Genomic DNA, 20,217 nt, shown 5'->3' on the forward strand with positions numbered 1-20,217 from the left:
CTCAGGACATCCTCAGACATCCATCTAGTGAGGCTTAATTTTAGAGCAAAGTTTGGCAAAGAGCAGAACTTTCTGAAGTACACTAATGACCCCCAAAACTGGTAGATTTTAATAATTAACATTTTCCAACCAGCTAGGGAAAATGAACTTTTCAGTTTAAAAAGGTTTCTCTTCATCCCTTTTGGTTTTGTGTTCCCACAGTGGTTAATCAAAAGAGAGCGAGAAAGTTGCCCATCTTTCCTTTCCCCTCTGCGTAATTAAAAATAAATTAGACGCTGTGTTGGAGCGTAGGTAAAAGGTATCCACCAAAATGGAATCATGCACCCCTGGAGTTGATCAGAACATGATGCTCTGAAGTCAGTGGTGGTCCATACATGAAGTTAGCCTCTCTTCCATCCCCTTCCTGCTATGAAGCCTATGAAGGGGTCAGAGTGGAGTCTCTCTCGGCTCGGCCCAATCACAGTAGGTGTGCTGGTTAATTAAATAGGAGAAGGGTGAACAACGACATGGTGCAGAGTGAGAATTATACAGTGACATTCGGGGGTCTCAATTTTTTTCACAGGACCTCCTACGCGCTTGCATGTGCACAAAATGTTTTATGGGCCTAATAGTAAAGTAATTTAACATAAAATATTTGTAATGATCTTTTAATTTGTCATGAACACAACCAGTCATGATGTTTTCATCTTATTGTCAAACAAATCACTTCAAAAAGTAGGCTACCTGTGCATGTTTGTTTACGCTATAGCAATTGCAGCATCCAAACAGTGCACTGTGCACTTGCGCCATTTGATGAATGGAGAGAGACATCTGTTACAAAACACCAAAAAGTGTAATAACATTAGGCAATTGTCATTGGGTCTACACCTAAATTATTTGATGCGCCTTGCTGACAAAATTACCTCTTTTTTTGTAGAAAGAAAAGTTGGGACATCTGAAAAGGGGCTGAGATACTGTCCCGGGATGACAAGTGCTTTTGTAAACCGTGAGGTGGGGGTGTTCGTTTAATTTGGAATAAGCTTGTATTTTAATATTTACCACTGTAGCAGTACATATTGCATTTTAAACAAAAAGGAGAATTGTTAAATTACCATTATTTAGAGACCCCCCAAAGTTTGACTTTGTTGCATTTAGGGGGACAGTAATACACTGTCACTTCATCTGTCTGAGAGCGGGTCCCTTCGCTGATGAAAAAGCAGGAGAACACCCACTGTTCCCATATTCCCAGACAGGCAGACCGGCATTGACGGGGACTCGCTGCCTGAGAGATACTGTATGCACCTCTAGCCTCTTTCTTTCTCCCTCACCTCACATTTAGATAATGTAGCTCCCTCACATCTCAAGCTTTGGTTTGTAAATCCAAGCTGACGAGAGGCAGACTTTTTACATTTTCATAAAGTGGAAGCTTGGAATAGAGCATGTGGCCCATCACTCCTAAGGGCCTAGAAAATCCCGGAACCTTCTGGAACATTATATTTAGAAAACGATCAAAGTCTTCAAAACAGAAGGGTCTGTATAATGGCAGAAAGTGAGACAATATGGATATATTTATGGATCACTCTCCATAAAGATGCTCACATAATATTTTAAGAAGACAAAGGAGAAAGATGACCAGAGAGACCTATCTATCTAGTCAACTGATACAAGCCTTTTATCATGCATAGAATCCATAAAATGTAATTGTTGTCCAGTTAGATCAAATGGCTTCTCCTTTAAAGTCATCAACACTGGGGTTTTTCATCTTTATAAATTACCATATAATCTTTCAGTTATAACAGGAATGTGCCATAGCTCAGTCTGAACAAAACCTTTTAATCAAAACCTACAAGCTTTCCCAATAGTAATATCAATTACTTTGCTGTAATTGTTACAGTAATAAATGAGATAAAACTAGGGATAATTCAATGTTCTCGAGTTCTATAAAACTTTAAAACCTAATTTAAATGATCTTTGAAGTCCAATATACTTTTTAACGTAATAAAGTTATGTTATTTTATCTAACATCCACCATTTAATGTGATTTGAAAGAATATAAAAGTGTATTTGAAGAAGTTAATTGCTTTTCAGAGGATGTCTGCAATATGAAATAAGCTTTCATGATTAGCCATCTAATGTCTCTGACTTCAGATCAAATCTGTTGTAAAATAGCACCATTAACCAGTGGTGGAAAAAGTACCCAATTGCCATACTTGTGTAAAAGTAAAGATGCCTTAATAGAAAATGACTGAAGTAAAAGTGAAATTCACCCAGTAAAATACTACTTCAGTAAAAGTCTAAAAGTATTTGGTTTTAAATATACTTAAGTATCAAAAGTAAATGTAATTGCTAAAATATACTTAAGTATCAAAAGTAAAAGTATGAATCATTTCACGTTCCTTATATTAAGCAAACCAGACGGCACGATTATATATATATATTTTATTTATTTATGGATAGCCAGGGGCACACTCCAACATTCAGACATAATTTACAAACGAACCATGTGTGTTTAGTGAGTCTGCCAGATAAGAGGCAGTAGGGATGACCAGGGATGTTCTCTTGATGTGTGTGAATTGGACCATTTTCCTGTCCTGCTAAGCGTTCGAAATGTAACGAGTACTTTTGGGTGTCAGGGAAAATGTGTGGAGTAAAAAGTACATTATTTTCTTTAGGAATGTAGTGGAGTAAAAGTAAAAGTTGTCAAAAATATAAATAGTAAATGAAAGTACAGATACCCCAAAAAACTATTTATTGATACTTTAAAGTATTTTTACATAAGTACTTTACACCACTGCCATTAACAGCTTACCTTTCACCTGATCTAAATGAAAATGTAATACTTGCTTAAAGAGAGAGTTGATTGATGGGCTGTGAATCTAGCTGCTGTGTACATAGCAGCTCTGTGAGTATTCCGTCACAGTTCCCTTTGCCGATTTCCCTCACTTTCTGTTTTTTAATTGAGCTTTGGGTCCCATTTGAAGTTCGCATCAGAAGTCTACTTGGAGCCACTTCAATGGCACGGTGGTCGATCGTGTCGGTAGTTCTTTAATTCCGTTTAATTTGAGCTGTCATCTGGTCCCTTAAAGTTGGGGAAATACTGTATCTAAGAGGGCATACAGGAAACACAATTAGAGAGAGGTCTCACTGTGCTCTCCTCCACTAAACTGTGTTTAAACTCTGACCCAGTCAAAATGAATTACTGCTTCCATTTCTAGTCTAATTAATAAAACATTCACGCACACATATAAATGTGACAATCACATTTTCTCGATTAGTCGTGTGGAAAATTCTATCCCTGACCTGTGTGTTACCACATTCAGATACTGTTATGTGAGTTTATACAGCTTTGGTGAGTGTACCGGGGATGGCAATCCCAGTCGGTACAAACCAGAGCCCATGTCCCAGGGGCCTCCTATGCAACCATTTGTGGATTGAGCTGAGTGAGCTGCAGGGAACAGGGCCACTTCACCAACGCTGAATCAAATCAGCACTACACTACCAGCTGCAAGAGAGACGAAGAGTGGGAGAAGAAGAGAGGGTGTAAGAAACTACTGTTACAGATAAAGCCTTTGGATGAGAGTCTCCTTTATGGTTAGTGTCTACTGGAAAAGGGAGAGAGAATAAAAACAGAGAGCTTGAGAGCTGTTAGGTAGCTGAGGGGTAAAGCTGAGCCTGCCATAATATTGGGGATTTACTTAAAGGTGAAATAAGCTTTCAATAAAATGACTATGCCCTATTGTTTTTACATTATTACATATTTCAATGCCAGTTGAACAGCTCAATGAATCTGGTAAAAAAAGGAGGGGGATATGACCACTGTTTCTATTTGCATTCAATATCAAGTTCCCAATCTAAACATCAAAATAAATGTTATCTTCGTTCCAATATTACGGAACCAGTCACGTGTAGATCATCTCTCTTTCAATGGTTTGTCACTGGGAGCTGTGCCAGGGTTTCACTCAATACTATAGAAATATATTAATGGGTTTCATTATTTTCTCCATTCTCATTTCAATCATATTACATCTAATGTGGGCAACAAAACAACAGACAAGGGCTGAGGATGGGATCCATACTGGATAGACAGGAGTGGGGAGAGAGGAGGAGCTGCAGAATGTGCCAGAAGACGTGATGACTGACTATACCTAGGCTTTAGACGAGGTGTGGGACCAGACTGAGCACTGCAGCAGCTCAGCTTTGCACAACAAAACAAATGATCAACAAGAGCCATTCATCTCAGTCAGCAACCACAAAATCACTGCTTTTCACCGCATATTCAATATCTCATACACCGGACGTCAAGAAAGAAAATATTCTAAATTTATGGGCGTCATTCTGCACCCTGAAGGATATGAGAAGTTTCTCAAGAAATATGTACTTTTACTTTGCCAAGTAGGACTACATTGTATATGAGGGAAATGGAGGGGAAATAGAGAAAATTAAGTTGTAATGCTTCAACGAAATGCTTGTAGAAAACAATAAAAGGAAGTAGATTGACAGACGGAGTTGCTCTGTAACTATGTTAGACCCCAGTTGCCCCTTCCCCATAAAAAGTAGACCTAAAAACATAAATACCGGTAGTTCAATGTAGGACACCAAAAAGGTGTCTTTTCAACAATGCCGTCACTCGGCACTATTTTGTTGAATTAAAACTCTGTAGGCTAACACTCGATCCACTTTGGGGCCAGACCAGTACTGCAGGATGGGGCCTGTGTGTGTTTCTTTAAGAGTGTTATAGCAGGTTAGCGTGACTGACTGGGCTGGGCTCTTGTCCTGTCTCACTGTGGTGTGCAGTGCACTCTGATCCACCCTGTTCTGGGCTTTAACTACAACCCTACGCCTTGAGCAATTACAGACACCAGCGTGACCACCAGTGGGAAGTCAGGATGTATTGGTGCTCCATTACAATTTCCTGTGGTGAATAATGCATCTATTGCATTAAATACATGATTTAGATCTTCTCAGTGGAACAAATATTCATTTTCACCTGTGAAATTCAATTTCACATAAGATTAATGCATTACGTTTGCAATTCTAACATTGCCAGTGGTGACTTTAGCATGTACATCTTGGTGGGGCAAACTCCCCAGAAATGTTGGTAGATGAATGCCAGCAAAGCCACAACACAACACAACACTAAACAATACATGAATTGCACTATAACGGTGACAAACGGTGCCCACAAACTGTTAGGGCCTACATAAAGCTGTCCTGACAGCGGAGCTTTCCTTTCAGCACCATGGAGTGAATCCTTACCACCGCTATACCTGGCTATCAGCGGAGCCTTGTCTGGCAGCGAAACAGTTCATTCATCCTCATTTACTACCTTAAAAAAAAAACATAGCTAATATGGCTGACTTGCTTAAACAAATGTGGTTTCTACTGACAATTGAGATGTGCAAACCATGGCATAAGTGGACGAAGAGTGGATAAGAGGCAATCCGTAATTTCGATCAAGACATTAATGAGCGAGCCAGGACGGACGTAGTCAATATAACTATTTGCTCAGCACTTTTGAAATGTACAGCGACAGAATTCAGAACATGGGCGGTGCTTACAGTATTCTCCCTGTACACCAAGTCAGAACCGTAGGATAAATAAAGGGGGCATATAAGCAGACAATGAAAGCTCGTACAATATTCGATGATGACATTTCTCTAAAACAGGCTATAGGCTGTGCACCACCAAGTCAGAACAGTAGGCTAAATTATGAGGGGGGAAGGGACCAAATGATTAGGGTGAGGCACATGGGCTAATAACAGCTTAGTACATAACATGCACTTAGTATTACTTTCTTAGCTACAGTATACATATCTCCCTGGCATATTACATCATGTATGCAGCAGCATACAATACATTTTTGGACTCACCGTTGTGCTGTGCTCACTTGAACAGGAAGGTGGCGCAGTGGTCCTTCTTGTGGGCAAATTTTGTCATCAAAGTCTGGCATTCTCTGGATTTATGGTGCTTTCAAGACAACTGGGAACTCGGAAAAAAACAAGGTCGAATCATGATGTCAGTGATCTTCAGGTCGGAGCTCTAGAAAGAGGCCCGAGTTCCATTCAAAACGTATTTTCACAGTCGGAGCTCATTTTCTTCTGAGTTCGCAGTTGTCTTGGACTCACTGAAGTCTGACATTTCCCAGTTCCGAGTTTCCAGTTGTTTTGAACCCGGCAGAAGTCATGCTGGATTGACAGCAAGGCCAATGTATTCAACCTTTTCTGGCCCATGGCGTTGCGTGTGAATGTTTATCCTTTTATGTTTGGAAAAGAGACCCTTAAACTCAGACTTGGACCACACACCCTCTCCACCGAACAGCAGGCAGGGGAAGCAAAATAATGATTGCTTTGCAACGCTTGCAGTTAGCCACTGATTCCTTCCAAACCACTCATTGTTGAATTTGTGCAAATAGTCCGGGTAGCAATGATTAGCTGTTCAGGAGTCTTATGGCTTGGGGGTAGAAGCTGTTGAGAAGCCTTTTGGACCTAGACTTGGCGCTCCGGTAGGGAGTAAGCCTGCACTATGTTTATAGTGTGCCATGCTATACAATGGAATAGGGAAATAAGAATCCCAAATCTGAAAAGGAGTCATTTACATACTTTTCACTACTCACAATTAACCCAGATTTGCTTGATGCATGGCTGCAGTCTGGTTGTGTAAACTGATCCAGAAGACAAGTGGTACTTCACCTGTTAGAGAGGCTAATGGTTATACTTTCTTCCTATGCAACATGTGGGAAGAATCCAACCTTCTATGTCTAATGGTCTACAGACGATTGAACAGGAAGCCACCACACTCAAGCAGATGTCTGTGTGACCCATCATATCCAAGCAGAGCAGACACAGACGTTTCAGCTCCACATCACACAAAGACATTAATAACCGGCAAGCAGTCTCAAAAATGACTTATGGGGTTGTGGAAAAAGCATCATCCCCTGAACGGTGTGATGTACAACATAATCAATTTCAGGAGCGCCACAAACACAAGCCACTTCATTATACCAATAATAATGAATATTCGACAGGTGGTAATGCACCCAATTTGTCTTTCTGAGTACGGCTAATGGCACGAAACACGCCGCATGAACCCGACAGAGAACTTCAGTTATTACCGCACCTTCTATAAAAAATGTAAATACAATCAGGGTTGTAATCTTGGTTTGCGACTGCCTAGACTCAATGGTGCTGAAACAGCAGGCAGTTCAATATAATATCAATCAATCTCAAGGAGCTGGTTCTCACTGAGTAAAACTACTGAGGGAGAGAGAGACAGTCAGAGAGAGAACATCAGAGAAAGAAAGAACTGAAATCTTGCCTTTTTATTTCTGAGAAAAAGTACAGTGGTGAAATGCATAGGAATGCTAAGGGTTTGATGAAGTGCTGTGTTCCAGCAAATGTGAACAGATTTATCTACTTGTTCCAGACTGTGGTATAAAAGCAACCACTCCACCTCCCATCTGAAAGTGTATGATTAACATTTTCAAAGCTAATAAACCATACCTAGGAATTTCGCTTGACCTTAGCTGTGTCCATCCAATTTGCCCACTCGATGTATCACTCCCTTCAGAAGGTCGCGGGGTCACGGGCAGTGGGCTGGTGGAGGCTGGGACAGTAGTGAGTCATCTGGGGTAGTGTTCAAGGCTGGAGCAGCGAGTGCTCAGCCCTGCACACTCAGCTCTTTAATGAAACAGATGAATCATTGCTCTAAGTCCCCAGTGTTTTCCAGACACACAACTCAGCACAGAGAGAGAGAGAGAGAGAGAGAGAGAGAGAGTGTCAATTTAAACACAGGAACAGAGATACAGAGAGGGGGATTGGGAAGGCAGAACAGGGGAGGACAGGAAACTATGAGAATAGCAGATGGTGGAGAGTGATAGAAAGAGAGAGAGAGAGACCACCAGCACCAACACTTCCCAGTTCAGTGGCCCAGGAAAGGTTTCCTGTGCCCAGGAATCATAAATAAGATTGATGTAATTGAATTAAACATTTGTACAATCACCTTTATTGACGACTGCCGGGCGGGCTGTGGGGATCCAGGCAGGCCTGGACCAGTCAACTGAAGGGTTTTTTCTCTCATTGTTCCCCAGTGGGGAGAACACGACGCCTGTGTACGTACACGCTGTGCTCGGAAGGGTCTGGTCTTTACTTTAGTCCTGTCATTGATTCTCCAATGGGATTGTCTTGCTTTGTTTGATTACAAAGGCCAACATTGGCATGATAATTAGAAAATATTCATCTTGGAAATGGATGTGTTTTCTGTAGTAAATAAAGAAGAGGTATATAGCTAACGTGTCAGCACAGATGGGGATGTTCATATTGGTTTAGGATGAGTGAACATTGTTGATGAACCCTTTTTGCAACATTGTATCAAGATTGTGAGTGAAAAATGCATGCCTTCTCAAAAACAAATTCAGACTGTCACTGATTCGTTTTGCTGTATGATAATAATAATAACAACAACAACAACAATAATAATAATTAGGTGGGTGCTTATATTTGTCCTATGAGCAGTAGAGGATGTATACCTGTTCAAGCTGTTTACCTTGATGAAGATCCAACTTGTATCAAAGCATTGTTATAATAAAGGGATGTGGGAGGCACATAGTGTCTTTCCATAAAGGTTTGAGGACAAAAACAAATGATATTTGCAGAGTCTGCGATATCCGTGTCCTTGGGACGTCCCTATCCCATTGAAGCAGACATTAAAATGGTTAGGGGTCGGGGTTAAGGTTAGGGTTAGGGTTTTGAGTATCGACGTCCCAAGGATCCAAGATAGCAGTAACCATATTTGCAGGGGAAGCGTGTTTCTCTTCCCTAATGTTATAGTGACCTCTGTTGGACAAACTATGTTCTGCAATATTGTGAAGTGGAATGAAAGTTGTAATGAAGTGCTGTACATTGGTAATTATACATATTCTGGTATAACATAAATGTGATATACAGTATATAGTTTAGATATATGACAAGCCTCTTTGTGGACATTCTTACCAATAGACAAATACAAAGAAGTGATTAAACTGTGTGTGTGTGTGTGTGTGCGTGCTTGCTTTTTTTTCAGTGGCCCTTTCTTTTTATATATATTTATTTTTTTACTAGTTATTCTATACTCTGAATCACCAACACAACAAATTACAATAAGTGCTTGTTTGTACAGACCAGAAGCAGTGTCGCACACACACTGTCACCATTATGACTGTTGTCACCGAGGTGGACATGTTTCCCAACAACGTGGTCTTTGTGACAGAGGCACGCACAGACACAACTGTGTACTGTTGCCATTAAAGGCTTCACATCAGCATTGTATAACTTCCTGGTCTCTGCATATTGAGGTTTCTATAGGAACTCAATACAAACACAAGTAATTGATTGAAATAATGAATTAAACCTCAGCTATTTTATTAATCAGATTAGAACTGGCACTCATACAGATCAGAATACTTTTGTTCTTGTTAAGTGAAATATTTGTTCTTTAATATTATGCAGTGAAGTACCAATATCAGAGTGAAATGTTATTTTATCATATATTTTATTTTTATTGACTATACCTTTGGTGGTTTCCCTATTCACATCTCCAACCAGTAGCTCTCTGAGGGTGGCTACATTAAGTGCATTACAACATCTGACCTGGAGAGGGTGCTTTAAACACACTATTCCTCCATATCAGAGACTCCCGGTCCTTGGATAGTACATCTCATAGAAACTCAGCATATGATAACAGAGATTATGATGTTGTGATATACGGAAAGACACTCATCTGCAGAGTCACTTTTCCACTCCTACACCTCTGGTTCTATGGCCTTAGTGAGGAATCCTTTCATTGGCCTTATACATGACATAGGCCTTTATTCTATTTATATTATTGTATTTCCATTAGTATTTGCAGCTATAGCAGTAGTATGTACTACATACTACTCTATTGAGTCATATTAGATCCCAACAGAAAGAAACAGAGCCCACAGAATGTTCCTGTCCTTCACAACAGGCCGTCCCCTGGCCTCCTAAGAATAGCCTGCTGTTTGCTTGTTTGTTGATGTGCATCATGCCTTTTTTTTCCAACCCACTAAATAGGACTAGATAGAAAGCTCAGCTTGGAAATTCAACAGGCCCCCGAGGCTCCACGGCTGAATGCAGAACTCTTATACTCATTATGGCCATTGTGGCCTCTGATAAAGAGACTCTTGGATGCCCCTGGCCTGTGAATATACGGAGAGAAACGCTAATGAAAGAACGAGGAAGACAAGATGACAGAGAGCCTGGATTAACCTGTCACGGGACACTACTTGCACAGAGACCAAGAGACTGGCTTCTGGAAGTCCAACTGTCTATTTATCATTAAGCTTATTTCCTGGTGCTGAAAGTGAATGTATCTGTGGCACTCTTGAGATGACAGAGCAGGAATATACAGTAAGTGTGTTACTATGACATTAATACGGACACCAATGAAAATGGCCGCCCTCTACAATTCATAAGGTCAGAGAGGTAGCCAGGCCAAGAAGAAGAGCCAGGGCAAGATGTATTTGACTTGATGTCCGATATCTGTCTTCCTGATCCCCCTTTGATCTCTCTCTCTCTCTCTCTCTCTCTCTCTCTCTCTCTCTCTCTCTCTCTCTCTCTCTCTCTCTCTCTCTCTCTCTCTCTCTCTCTCTCTCTCTCTCTCTCTCTCTCTCTCTCTCTCTCTCTCTCTCTCTCTCTCTCTCTCTCTCTCTCTCTCTCTCTCTCTCTCTCTCTCTCTCTCTCTCTCTCTCTCTCTCTCTCTCTCTCTCTCTCTCTCTCTCTCTCTCTCTCTCTCTCTCTCTCTCTCTCTCTCTCTCTCTCTCTCTCTCTCTCTCTCTCTCATTAGCATTGGCTTGTGAAACTACCTCTAACTTCCTTCATACTGGACACAGAGACTCATTGCCAAAATCCCGAAGTATCCCTTTAAAAATGTCAACCCCCTACACACACCATATTCCCTATGTCAACCCGCTATACACACCATATTCTCTATGTCAACCCGCTATACACACCATATTCTCTATGTCAACCCGCTATACACACCATATTCTCTATGTCAACCCGCTATACACAACATATTCTCTATGTCAACCCCATACACACCATATTATCTATGTCAACCCCATACACACCTTATTCACTATGTCAACACCATACACACACCGACCATATTACCTTCCAAGAGAATTCTCTTTGGTTATAGACATTGTGGTGAAGAAGGCGCAACAGTGCCTCTTCAACCTCAGGAGGCTGGAGAAATTTGGCTTGGCCCCTAAGACCCTCACAAACTTTTACAGATGCACAATTGAGAGCATTCTGTTGGGCTGTATCACCGCCTGGTACGGCAACTGCACCACCCGCAACCGCAGGGCTCTCCAGAGGGTGGTGCGGTCTGCCCAACGCATCACCGGGGGCACACTGCCTGCCCTCCAGGACACCTACAGCACCCGATGTCACAGGAAGGCCTAAAAGATCATCATCAAGGACATCAACCACCTGAGCCACGGCCTGTCCACCCTGCTATCATCCAGAAGGCGAGGTTAGTACAGGTGCATCAAAGCTGGGACCGAGAGACTGAAAAACAGCTTCTATCTCAAGGCCATCAGACTGTTAAATAGCCATCACTAGCCGGCTACCACCCGGTTACTCAACCCTGCACCTTAGAGGCTGCTGCCCTATATAAATAGACATGGAATCACTGGCCACTTTAATAATGGAACACTAGTCACTTTAATAATGTTTACATACTGCTTTACTCATCTCATATGTATATACTGTATTCTATTCTACTGTTTTACGACATTGCTCGTCTTAATATTTATATATTTCTTAATTCCATTCATTTACTTTTATATGTGTGTGTATTGTTGTGAATTGTTAGATACTACTGCACTGTTGGAGCTAGGAACACAAGTATTTCGCTACACCTGCAATAACGTCTGCTAAATATGTGTATGTGACCAATAAAATGTGATTTGATTTGATCATATTCACTATGTCAAAACCATACACACACCATATTCTCTATGTCAACCCCATATACACCATATTCTCTATGTCAACCCCATACACACTATGTCAACACCATACACATCATATTCACTATGTCAACACCATACACACACCATATTCACTATGTCAACACCATACACACACCATATTCACTATGTCAACACCATACACACACCATATTCACTATGTCAACACCATACACATCATATTCACTATGTCAACAACACACACACCATATTCACTATGTCAACACCATACACACATCATGTTCAATATGTCAACACCATAGACACACCATATTCACTATGTCAACACCATACACACATCATATTCACTATGTCAACACCATACACACACCATATTCACTATGTCGACACCATACACATCATATTAACTATGTCAACACCATACACATCATATTCACTATGTCAACACCATACACACACCATATTCACTATGTCAACACCATACACACACCATATTCACTATGTCAACACCATACACACACCATATTCACTATGTCAACACCATACACACACCATATTCACTATGTCAACACCATACACATCATATTCACTATGTCAACAACACACACACCATATTCACTATGTCAACACCATACACACATCATGTTCAATATGTCAACACCATAGACACACCATATTCACTATGTCAACACCATACACACATCATATTCACTATGTCAACACCATACACAAACCATATTCTCTATGTTAACCCCATACACACCATATTAACTATGTTAACCCCATACACACATATTCTCTATGTCAACCCCACACACATCATATTCTCTATGTCAACCCCACACACATCATATTCTCTATGTCAACACCATACACATCATATTTACTATGTCAACCCCACACACATCATATTCTCTATGTCAACACCATACACATCATATTTACTATGTCAACCCCACACACATCATATTCTCTATGTCAACACCATACACATCATATTTACTAGGTCAACACCATACACACCATATTCACTATGTGAATACCATACACATCAGATTCACTATGTGAACACCATGCACACCATGTTCGACGAATGATATGACAACCTGTAGAACAACAGTACTGTATAGAAAAGCCCATACTACAACCAAAAATGAACATAACACTGCTTTGCGCATTCAAGCATCTCAGAAAACATTTCACTGTAATTTTGGAAGACACTGGGAAAGGGTGGATAAAAATAGTTCCTGTCTAGTCAGTAATGACAAAACCATACCTGCTGATCTGGAAGCAAACCTTCATCGTCTTTGAAGACAAAAAGCCAAGAGCCACATCAGGGATTTCCCTTCATTCATGTACAAAACACTAGCAGGATTGAAAGGAATGGCTCAAGTCCTGCTTTACAGCATCACATTTGGGGGTGCTTGGAGAGGAACCATAGTTTTTAAAATATTCAATATGAATTATCGCAATTGTTAAATTAGGGAAGCTTGAAGTATTCCTACTTCTAAGCCAAAATAATCACTTGAGGGTTAGAGAGAGAGAGAAAGAAAGTGCTCTCTAATTGCAGTGCAAATTCCACACGCATCTAAAAAAATGCTCCTAACCCAAGTTATCAAAGGAACTTGAAAAAAAAGCCATTGGGGGAAATAATTGCAGTAGCGAGTAGCGGAATCCACCTCAGGCCCCTTCCATTCAAATTTAGAGATGTCCAAACATCATTATGTCAGGTCAACATCCCCTGCCCCAGTCTGAGAATCACATCAGTACAGTTTCATTAGCAAGCTGGTTTACAACCTCTATCGTTGGTTTATTTGTTTGTTTCCCTATTCTGTCATCTTTCAACTTATTCAGTGTAATACTGCCAGAGAAAAGCTTGGTAGTCATCAGACATGATATAGCCTGCTGTTGAACTACATTTTAAAAATACTTTAATGAATCATAGTTGTTGTAACTCTTCCATGGGTATCCTGATGAATATTCAGTCGGTGGTCTCATAATGGCTTGTCCTATTTTCCCACCTACAGTGGAAATATTTCTCACAGTGGTGTCTAACCCATAATGGTACTTCCAGCTAATACACAACCATCACATCTCCTTTGACTGTTAGTTTTACCCATGGGAGCCATTCTGTTGAGGTATAACTTCATCACAATTAAGCACAACACATATTTTATCTTATTTTGCTCCTGTAAAGAAAATATGTTCACCCGTTAGCTCCAAGTTGTCCGGAAGGTTCTTCAATCCAATCTGTGTTAAGCTAAAATTATCTTACATTATTTATACTTGGATGTATTTATCCTTACTTAATTAACTAAACAGATGGACATCTCAAACAAGCCATTCACTAAATGATATTGTTTGAGAACTTAATGAGAAAAACAAGAGATAGTTTGTTGCCATGAATACACGTAATTTGACAAACCATGACAAATTAACATAAATAATATAATAATATAATATTAAATAAATTATAATATAATAATAATATATGCAATTTAGCCTACATTTTATCGAAAGTGACTTACAGTCATGCGTGCATACATTTTTTGTATTGGTGGCCCCAGCGGGAACATCAATATACAATCTTAGAAAAAAAGTTGCTATTTAGAACCTAAAGGGTTCTTCGGCTGTCCCCATAGGAGAACCCTTTGAATAACCCTTTTTGATTCCAGGAAGAACCATTTTGGTTCTAGGTAAACACTTATTTTATTTTATTTTAAATTTAGGGGGTAGATCAGCTTTAATATTGCAGATAGATTGTAACTTCCATCAATGTAATTGTCTGCATCACTTCCAATCTTGCAAAAAAAATAAAATAATATATATATATATATATATATATATACACATATACATATATATATACATATACATATACATATACATATACATGTACAGTGGGGAGAACAAGTATTTGATACACTGCCGATTTTGCAGGTTTTTCTACTTACAAAGCATGTAGAGGTCTGTAATTTTTATCATAGGTACACTTTTTTTAAAAATCCAGAAAATCACATTGTATGATTTTTAAGTAATTAATTTGCATTTTAATGCATGACATAAGTATTTGATCACCTACCAACCAATAAGAATTCCGGCTCTCACAGACCTGTTAGTTTTTCTTTAAGAAGCCCTCCTGTTCTCCACTCATTACCTGTATTAACTGCACCTGTTTGAACTCGTTACCTGTATAAAAGACACCTGTCCACACACTCAATCAAACAGACTCCAACCTCTCCACAATGGTCAAGACCAGAGAGCTGTGTAAGGACATCAGGGATACAATTGTAGACCTGCACAAGGCTGGGATGGGCTACAGGACAATAGGCAAGCAGCTTGGTGAGAAGGCAACAACTGTTGGCGCAATTATTAGAAAATGGAAGAAGTTCAAGATGATGGTCAATCACCCTCGGTCTGGGACTCCATGCAAGATCTCACCTCGTGGGGCATCAATGATCATGAGGAAGGTGAGGGATCAGCCCAGAACTACACGGCAGGACCTGGTCAATGACCTGAAGAGAGCTGGGACCACAGTCTCAAAGAAAACCATTAGTAACACACTACGCCATCATGGATTAAAATCCTGCAGATCACGCAAGGTCCCCCTGCTCAAGCCAGCACATGTCCAGGCCCGTCTGAAGTTTGCCAATGACCATCTGGATGATCCAGAGGAGGAATGGGAGAAGGTCATGTGGTCTGATGAGACAAAAATAGAGCTTTTTGGTCTAAACTCCACTCTCCGTGTTTGGAGGAAGAAGAAGGATGAGTACAACCCCAAGAACACCATCCCAACCGTGAAGCATGGAGGTGGAAACATAATTATTTGGGGATGCTTTTCTGCAAAGGGGACAGGACGACTGCACCGTATTGAGGAGAGGATGGATGGGGCCATGTATCGCGAGATCTTGGTCGACAACCTCCTTCCCTCAGTAAGAGCATTGAAAACGGGTCGTTGCTGGGTCTTCCAGCATGACAACGACCCAAAACACACAGCCAGGGCAACTAAGGAGTCGCTCCGTAAGAAGCATCTCAAGGTCCTGGAGTGGCCTAGCCAGTCTCCAGACCTGAACCCAATAGAACATCTTTGGAGGGAGCTGAAAGTCCGTATTGCCCAGTGACAGCCCCGAAACCTGAAGGATCTGGAGAAGGTCTGTATGGAGGAGTGGGCCAAAATCCCTGCTGCAGTGTGTGCAAACCTGGTCAAGACCTACAGGAAACGTATGATCTCTGTAATTGCAAACAAAGGTTTCTGTGCCAAATATTAAGTTCTGCTTTTCTGATGTATCAAATACTTATGTCATGCAATAAAATGCAAATTAATGTCACGATCATCTAACAGAGATGAGGACCAAGGCGCAGCGTTGCAGACGAACATACTCTTTATTATATACACGATCAAAACGATAACGTGACAGTTCACGGTCTAACAAAAACCAACTAGAAACAAGAACCCACAAACACAAAGGGAAAAACAGACAGTTTAAATATGGCTCCCAATCAGAGACAACCATTCACAGCTGACACTCGTTGCCTCTGATTGGGAGTCACTCAGGCCAACATAGAAATACACAAACTAGAACTCCCAACCTAGAAATAGAATACATAGATCTACACACCCTGGCTCAACATAACAGTGTCCCCAGAGCCAGGGTGTGACAGTACCCCCCCCTAAAGGCGCGGACTCCGACCGCGCCAACTAAATACCACAGGGGAGGGACCGGGTGGGCACTCCGCCTTGGCGGCGGATCCGGCTCCGGGCATGATCCCCACTCCCTCTCTAACCCCCCAAAGTACCCCTGGTCCGGTCTGGCCCTGCTGACCGGAGCTGGACTGCACACTGGTGGAGCGGATTGCTCTAGCTCCGGCGTGAAGCAGCTGACCCGTGCTGAACCAGGCACCAGTGGAACAGGCACGGGCTGTGCCGGACTGACGACGCACATCACTGGCTTGGTGTGGGGAGCAGGAACGGCCCGAGCCGGGCTGACGAAACGCACCCCTGACTTGGTGCGGGGAGCAGGAGCGGGCCGAACCGGGCTGACGAAACGCACCACTGACTTGGTGCGGGGAGCAGGAACGGGCCGAGCCGGGCTGACGAAGCGCACCACTGACTTGGTGCGGGGAGCAGGAACGGGCCGAGCCGGGCTGACGAAGCGCACCACTGACTTGGTGCGGGGAGCAGGAACGGGCCGAGCCGGGCTGACGAAGCGCACCACTGACTTGGTGCGGGGAGCAGGAACGGGCCGAGCCGGGCTGACGAAGTGCACCACTGACTTGGTGCGGGGAGCAGGAACGGGCCGAGCCGGGCTGGCGAAGCGCACCGTAGGCTTGGTGCGAGGGGCAGGAGCAGGCCGGGCCGGGCTGGCGAAGCGCACCGTAGGCTTGGTGCGAGGGGCAGGAACGGGCCGAGCCGGGCTGGCGAAGCGCACCGTAGGCTTGGTGCGAGGGGCAGGAGCAGGCCGGGCCGGGCTGGCGAAGCGCACCGTAGGCTTGGTGCGAGGGGCAGGAGCAGGCCGGGCCGGGCTGGCGACGCGCACCGTAGGCTTGGTGCGAGGAGCAGGAACAGACCGGACCGTACTGGGGACACACACCACTGGCCCTACACCGGGATCTGGAACGGGCCGGACCGGACTGGTAACACACCCCAGTACCTCTCGCCGTGCCTCTACACCTTCCATCCCCTCTTCGACCAGTGGCCCCCGTAACCTGGCGGCCTCCTCTGCCAACCCGCTGGACCGCTCTATCGCGGCCTCCTGCTGCCCCGACGTCGTGAGCCCCCCCCTAAAAATTTTCTGGGGGTCTCTCTTCCCCGTGGACCAGGCCTCTATAGTTCTCGCCCAACTCTCGCTCTTCTGCTTCCAACTCCCGCCATTCAGCTCCTCATTTGGCTTGACCCAGTCGAAGCTCTTCCTCCACTGTTCCCAAGTCCACCCCTTCTGCTTCTCACTAGGCTTGACCCAGTCGAGGTTGCCACGGAGATCTGCTAGCGATTCCCCTGGCGATGGCTCCTGGACACGCTGCTTGGTCCAGTTTTGGTGGGTTCTTCTGTCACGATCGTCTAACAGAGATGAGGACCAAGGCGCAGCGTTGCAGACGAACATACTCTTTATTATATACACGATCAAAACAACAAAACGATAACGTGACAGTTCACGGTCTAACAAAAACCAACTAGAAACAAGAACCCACAAACACAAAGGGAAAAACAGACAGTTTAAATATGGCTCCCAATCAGAGACAACCATTCACAGCTGACACTCGTTGCCTCTGATTGGGAGTCACTCAGGCCAACATAGAAATACACAAACTAGAACTCCCAACCTAGAAATAGAATACATAGATCTACACACCCTGGCTCAACATAACAGTGTCCCCAGAGCCAGGGCGTGACAATTAATTACTTAAAAATCATACAATGTGATTTTCTGGATTTTTGTTTTAGATTCCGTCTCTCACAGTTGAAGTGTACCTATGATACAAATTACAAACCTCTACATGCTTTGTAAGTAGGAAAACCTGCAAAATCGGCAGTGTATCAAATACTTGTTCTCCCCACTGTATATATATATATATATATATACATATACACACACACACATACACATACATACATATAAATACATATACATATACATATCCTTTTTTAAAAATATATTTCCCTTTATTACAGCCAAAGAAACCTTTTGGAACCCCTTTTTCTATAAGTGTACTCTATGATATTGATGTATAGAGTTTGCAGTAGCACTACACAGCTGATTCAAAACATGTACTCATCATCAAGCTTTGATTATTTGAATCAGCTGCATAGTGCTAGGGCAAAAATGAAAGCGTGCACCCCTTGGGGTCCCCAGGACCGAGTTTGGGAAACGCTACCCTGGAGATTTGGATACACCCTTCCTCAGAATGTATGTTTTACTGTCATACTGTACTCCCTGAGCAGCAAACCCTTAGAAGAGACATACCATCCTTGGTGAACGTGTATGTGAGAGGTACGGTACATCAGGCAGGAGAGGAGAGCTACACTATATATACAGCAGTATGTGGACACCACTTCAAATTAGTGGATTCGGCTATTTCAGCCACACCCGTCGCTGACAGGTGTATAAAATCGAGCACACCGCCATGCAATCTCCATAGACAAACATTGGCAGTAGAATGGCGTTACTGAATAGCTCAGTGACTTTCAATGTGGCACCGTCATAGGATGCCACCTTTCCAACAAGTCAGTTCCTCAAATTTCTGCCCTGCTAGAGCTGCCCCGGTCAACGTAAGTGCTGTTATTGTGAAGTGGAAATGTCTAAGAGCAACAACGACTCAGCCGCGAAGTGGTAGGCCACACAAGCTCACAGAATAGGACCACTGAGTGCTGAAGGGCTTAGTCCTTGGCTGCAACACTCACTACCGAGTTCCAAACTGCTGCTGGAAGCAACGTCAGCACAAGAACTTGGTCGGGAGCTTCATGAAATGGTTTTCCATGCCCGAGCATCCGCACTCAAGCTTAAGATCACCATTTGCAATGCCAAGTGTCAGCTGGAGTGGTGTAAAGCTCGCCGCCATTGGACTCTGGAGCAGTGGAAACGCGTTCTCTGGAGTGATGAATCACGCTTCACCATCTGTCAGTCCAACGGATTAATCTGGGTTTGGCGGATGCCAGGAGAACGTAAAGTTTGGTGGAGGAGGAATAATGGTCTAGGGCTGTTTTTTATGGTTCTAGACTATGCTGTCCTTTCAACTTTGTGGCAACAGTTTGGGGAAGGCCCTTTCCTGTTTCAGCATGACAATGCCCCCGTGCACAAAGCGAGGTCCATGCAGAAATGGTTTGTTGAGATCGGTATGGAAGAACTTGACTGGCCTGCACAGAGCCCTGACCTCAATCCCATCGAACACCTTTGGGATGAATTGGAACGCAGACTGTGAGCCAGGCCTAATCGCCCAACATCAGTGCCCAACCTCACTAATGATCTTGTGGCTGAATGGAAGCAAGTCCCCGCAGCAATGTTCCAACATCTAGTGGAAAGCTTTCCCAGAAGAGTGGAGGCTGTCATAGCAGCAAAGGGGGGACCAACTCCATATTAATGCCCATGATTTTGGAATGAGATGTTCGACGAGCAGGTGTCCACATACTTTTGGTCATCTAATATATGTGTCAGGGGGCTACAGGGAATGTGTGACCCTTGAGGCAACACACACACACACACACACACACACACACACACACACACACACACACACACACACACACACAC

Source organism: Coregonus lavaretus (assembly GCF_964263955.1).
Source record: "Coregonus lavaretus genome assembly, chromosome: 14".
Lineage (NCBI taxonomy): Eukaryota > Metazoa > Chordata > Actinopteri > Salmoniformes > Salmonidae > Coregonus > Coregonus lavaretus.